Source organism: Octopus bimaculoides, chromosome 11 (genome assembly GCF_046866305.1).
Source record: "Octopus bimaculoides isolate indiv1 chromosome 11, ASM4686630v1, whole genome shotgun sequence".
NCBI classification, from domain to species: Eukaryota; Metazoa; Mollusca; class Cephalopoda; order Octopoda; family Octopodidae; genus Octopus; species Octopus bimaculoides.
In genome coordinates, this window is record NC_142938.1 from 32,813,537 (window position 1) to 32,819,572 (window position 6,036).

Below are 6,036 nucleotides of genomic sequence, written 5' to 3' on the forward strand. Positions count from 1 at the left end.
TCGCTGTATCTCAGTCAATATTTGCTCTACATGGACATATTGTATTTTTTTGGAATCGAGATGATCCTGGGATTGAAAATCTCTTCATTTGGTTCTTGAACATTCAGCATTGGAATCTGATTTAAAAGTATTCAGGTTGCTATTTCTAGCAGGCAAAGCTTGGCTGGTTCATGCCATCTTGGTTGGAGTTTGTCAAATGACGTCAGATAGATAAATAACATTTGCTTCGTTAATTTTACATCGAGATAACTTTGGGGGCAAATTAGCCAGTAGTTGGAATTCAACTTAGGACTGGAACAATGGAATAATTGCATTAGAGAATTAATTCTCGTCCATCCTTAATCTCTGATCAAACAACACTGGGATATATAGTCATTATAGATGTATTATAGTCATGCTCTCTTTAGTTTTGGGGTACAAGCCCAATTAGCACCTCTGCAGGTGCTAGCTTAAAAGTCCACTAGTATATAATAATAACAATGATAGTAGCAACAGAAGCAGTATTAATACCAAAAGGTAATCTTGATTTCAAATTTAACATGGTAGTTGTGTTAGAACACAGACAAGTGTGTTATTTCCCTTGAGAGGATCTCTCAGAAGAACCTATGGTGCATAGAAGCACTCCTAATTATATTGTTGATTGATGAGAACCATTGCCACTAGATTTCTCAATTATTTTCCATTTAATCACAGATGGAGTACTTTTTTGTTGAATTTTCTATCACGGATCAGTACATTATATATATATATATATATATATATTTATATTTATACACACACACATACATACATACGTGTGGAAGATACCGGAGGGGCTAGCACCAAACTTTGGAAGTGAGAGCTATACCAGACCTCAAAATGCACTGTTCCAAAAGTCTCAGGCAAGGAAAATGTACTGCAATAGCTTGGGATTCAAGGGCCCACAGCTATTTAACTTCTTGCCAAAACCCATAGAAGTGGCCACTTACAAGGTGATTATACTGGCAGTGCCCCAGCATGGCCACAGCCTCAAGCCTGTAAAATATATATATATATATATATATATATATATATGGTACTGCCCACGTATCAAAACCATAATGATATCTGGGGTAGCAGATAATGGGGGTATGTTGGATTGTTTGTATGGCTGTTTTTGTATACATGGAATAGTATTATAACAACTTTTGATGTATATATGTATATACATACCTATATACATATATGTACGTAGGTGTATACATGCCTATATACATATATGGACGTAGGTGTATACATATATGTACATAGGTATATACATATCTATATATATATATATATCATCATCATCATCATCATCATCGTTTAACGTCCGCTTTCCATGCTAGCATGGGTTGGACGATTTGACTGAGGACTGGTGAAACCGGATGGCAACACCAGGCTCCAGTCTGATTTGGCAGAGTTTCTACAGCTGGATGCCCTTCCTAACGCCAACCACTCAGAGAGTGTAGTGGGTGCTTTTACGTGTCACCCGCACGAAAAAGGCCACGCTCGAAATGGTGTCTTTTATGTGCCACCCGCACAAGCCAGTCCAGGGGCGCTGGCAACGATCTCGCTCGAAAATACTACAGGAGCCAGTCAGGCGGTACTGGCAACGGCCACGCTCAAAATGGTGCATCTCATGTGCCACCCGCACAAGAACCAGTCCAGGGGCACTGGCAACGATCTTACTTGGCTTGCCGGGTCTTCTCATGCACAGCACATTTCCAAAGGTCTCGGTCAGTAGTCATCGCCTCGGTGAGGCCCAATGTACGAAGGTCTTGCCTCACCACCTCAGCCCAGGTCTTCCTGGGCCTACCTCTTCCACGGGTTCCCTCAACTGTTAGGGTGTGGCACTTTTTCACGCAGCTATCCTCCTCCATTCTCACCACATGTCCATACCAGCGCAATCGTCTCTCTTGCACGCCACAACTGATGCTTCTAATGTTCAGCTTTTCTCTCAAGATACTTACACTCTGACGGGTATTCACATTGACATTACACATCCAACGGAGCATACTGGCTTCATTCCTTGCGAGCTTACGTATGTCCTCAGCAGTTACAGCCCATGTTTCACTGCCATGTAGCATGGTTGTTCGTACGCATGCGTCATACAGTCTGCCTTTTACTCTGAGTGAGAGTCCCTTTGTCGCCAGCAGTGGTAAGAGCTTTCTAAACTTTGCCCAGGCTATTCTTATTCTAGCAGCTACACTTTCAGCGCACCCACCCCCACTACTAACTTGGTCGCCCAGATAGCGGAAGCTATCGACTACCTCTAGTTTTTCACCCTGGAATGAGATAGAAGTTGTTTCCTGTTTGTTTACAGTCTTTATTGCACCTGAACATCTGCCACAAACAAAAACTAACTTGCTAGTTAACCTGCCTTTGATGTTGCTGCACCTCTTATGTGTCCATAGCTTGCACCGGGTACATCTTATAGAGTTACTACCTACTCCTTTTCTACATACTGAGCAGGGCCATCTACCTGAAGGGGTTTGTGTTTTATCTACCTTCCTACTTATTAGGATTTTGGTTTTAGCTAGGTTGACTCTAAGGCCCTTCAATTCTAGACCTTGCTTCCACACCTGAAACTTCTCCTCTAGTTCTGATAGTGACTCCGCAATTAGGGCAAGGTCATCAGCATAGAGGAGCTCCCAGGGGCAACCTGTCTTGAACTCCTCTGTGATTGCCTGGAGGACTATGATAAATGAGAGGAGCTGAGGACGGAACCTTGGTGGACCCCTACCTCTACCCGGAATTCATTGCTGTACTCATTTCCAACCCTCACCTTACTGGCAGCATCTCTGTACATGGCTCGCACAGCTCTCACTAACCATTCTTCTATCCCAAGTTTCTTCATTGACCACCAGATAAGGGATCGGGGGACCCTGTCAAAGGCTTTCTCCATGTCAACGAAAGCCAGGTACAGAGGTTTATCCTTAGCTAGGTATTTCTCCTGCAACTGTCTCACTAGAAATAAGGCATCAGTAGTGCTTTTACCTGGCACAAACCCAAACTGCATCTCATCTAAATTGATTCGCTCCCTAATTAGTTGGGCTATGACCCTCTCTGTAACTTTCATAACCTGATCTAACAGCTTGATGCCTCTGTAATTATTTGTATCTAAAGCGTCACCTTTACCTTTGTAGCAGTTGACTATGATGCTGCTACACCAGTCATTGGGTATGACTCCTTCGTGTATCACCTGGTTCGTAATACGGGTGACTAGGCTATAGCCAACACTGCCAGATATTTTGAGCATCTCTGCAGTGATTCCTGATGGGCCGGGGGCTTTCCCGGTCTTCATACTCTTAATTGCTTTATCTACCCTGGTACTATCAACTCGGATAGCTGGTCCCTCTATTGGGTCGACATACGGCAGGCTCTCTTTCTCCCATTCGTTCTCTTTATTAAGCAATCTATCGTAGTGGCATCTCCAGACCTCTTTCTTTGCATCCTCATTTAATGCAAGCGTACCATCATCCATGCGAACACATTTCTCTCCTACAACATCACTATTCTCTCTCCTACACTGTCTTGCAACACGAAATACCTCGAGTCTTTGGTCCTCACGGCACAGAACATTGGCAAATCTTTCTTTATCTGCTTCCCCTCTGGCTAAATGAACCTGTCGCCTAGCCTCCCTTCTGGCACATTGGTACAATTCCCTGCTACCACCGTTCTTCCAGTCCTTCCAAGCCTGTTTCTTTTGTCTAATAGCCCTGTCTACCTCCTTGTTCCACCACCACGTTACTCTGGGTCGGGAGGGGACCTTACACCACCCACAAATCTGGTCGGTGGCTTTCAACAGGTTGTCCCGCAGAAATCTTCAATTGTCTTCCACGTTGTATGATGCTATATCCCCTTCTATTTCGTTAAATGCTTCAAGTAACTTGTCTCTAAGTCTCTGTCCGTTTGCAGGGTCTTTAAGCTTCCACACCCTTCTCCTCCAAGCCTGTCTAATTCTGGGCACCCATTTTGCCTTGATCCCAAAGTCGCTAACTACTAATCTATGTTGTGGGGTACATTCTTTGCCAGGGTAGGTTTTGGCATTTATAAGCCGCCCTCTTTCCCTATTTCTGGCGAGGATGTAGTCGATTTGGCTAGAGTGTCTGCCGGAGCGGTAGGTGACTAGGTGACTGGCAGGTTTCCTGAAGTTGGTATTGCAGACCATAAGATCGGTTGCATCACAGAACTCCAGCAGTCTGGTTCCCTCCTCGTTGCGGGAACCGAAGCCATAGCCTCCATGTATGCCATGGAAGCCTCCAGCACGACGTCCGACATGACCGTTGAAGTCTCCAGCCACAAAGAGAAGGTCCCTGTCACTCGTCGACGAGGTAGTTTGCAAGAGGGTGTCTTAGAATTGGTCTTTCAGACCATCTGGTAGCCCCGGTTGAGGTGCATAGGCTGAGATGACAGTAGCTAATCTATGATGAAGCACTAGTCTGATCTTAAGTACTCTGTCACTTACTCTAACGACCTTGATTACCTTATCCACCCATTTCTCCGCTAGAAGTATTCCTACGCCCCCGACCCCGTCAGTGTTCCCTGCCCAGAAAATCTTGTACCTGTGTTCTTTGCCTGTGAGGAACCTCGCAGAACCTCCTCTCCATCTTACTTCCTGGATGCAGCACATATCTACGCGTCTCCGTTCAAGCATCTCAACAATTTCACCAGATCTACCTTTCAGCGTGCCGACGTTGAGAGTGCCAATCCTAACAGTATGGGTGTTGGGGGTGTGGGCCTGTAGCCTGGGAAGGGGAAAAGCAGTGTCGTGTACCTGAAAAGAAAACTTGCAATTGGAAGAATTCATAAGCAAAACAGTACCTACAACCTGCAAACATTTCTCAAACTTAATGCGCTACCCAAAGGTAGGGGAGAGGATGGCCAAGGCCACTAGATGGGTTCCAGGAGACAGCCGAGGATGACAGGATGACAGAGGAATGAACTTCCGGTGGGGGGGGGGGGTTACCGTCGGCGAGTAGATAGGGCTCTTAATTGTAGATTTTAAATATTTGAGAGACAACAATGCATAAATCGTAATTTTTAAAAGAGCAATGAATTCTAGGTGAATAGAATATAACGTAGCATGAATTTAGGAAGCTTAGAAAATGAATAAGTATGAATTTAAGACAACAACTGAATTCAATTGAATTTCATGGAGAGAAACAAGATAAATAATAGAGGGCAAACTAAAGCGCGAAGGTATGAGATGTTTGAGGCCGTAAATAAATAAAAATCTCTATCTATATATATATATATATATATATATATATGTATATATATATATATATATATATATATATGTATATATATATATATATATGTATATATATATATATATATATATATATATATATATATATATGTATATATATATATATATATATATATATATATATATATGTATATATATATATATATATATATATATATATATATATATATATATATATGTATATATATATATATATATATATATATATATATATATATATATATATATGTATATATATATATATGTATATATATATATATGTATATATATATATATGTATATATATATATATGTATATATATATATATGTATATATATATATATGTATATATATATATATATATATATATATATGTATATATATATATATATATATATATATGTATATATATATATATATATATATATATATGTATATATATATATATATATATATATATATGTATATATATATATATATATATATATATATGTATATATATATATATATATGTATATATATATATATATATATATATGTATATATATATATATATATGTATATATATATATATATATATATATGTATATATATATATATATATGTATATATATATATATATATGTATATATATATATATATATATATATGTATATATATATATATGTATATATATATGTATATATATATATATATATATATATATACATACATATATACATGTCTATATACATACGTACATATATGCACATACACACACACATATATCATCATCATCGTC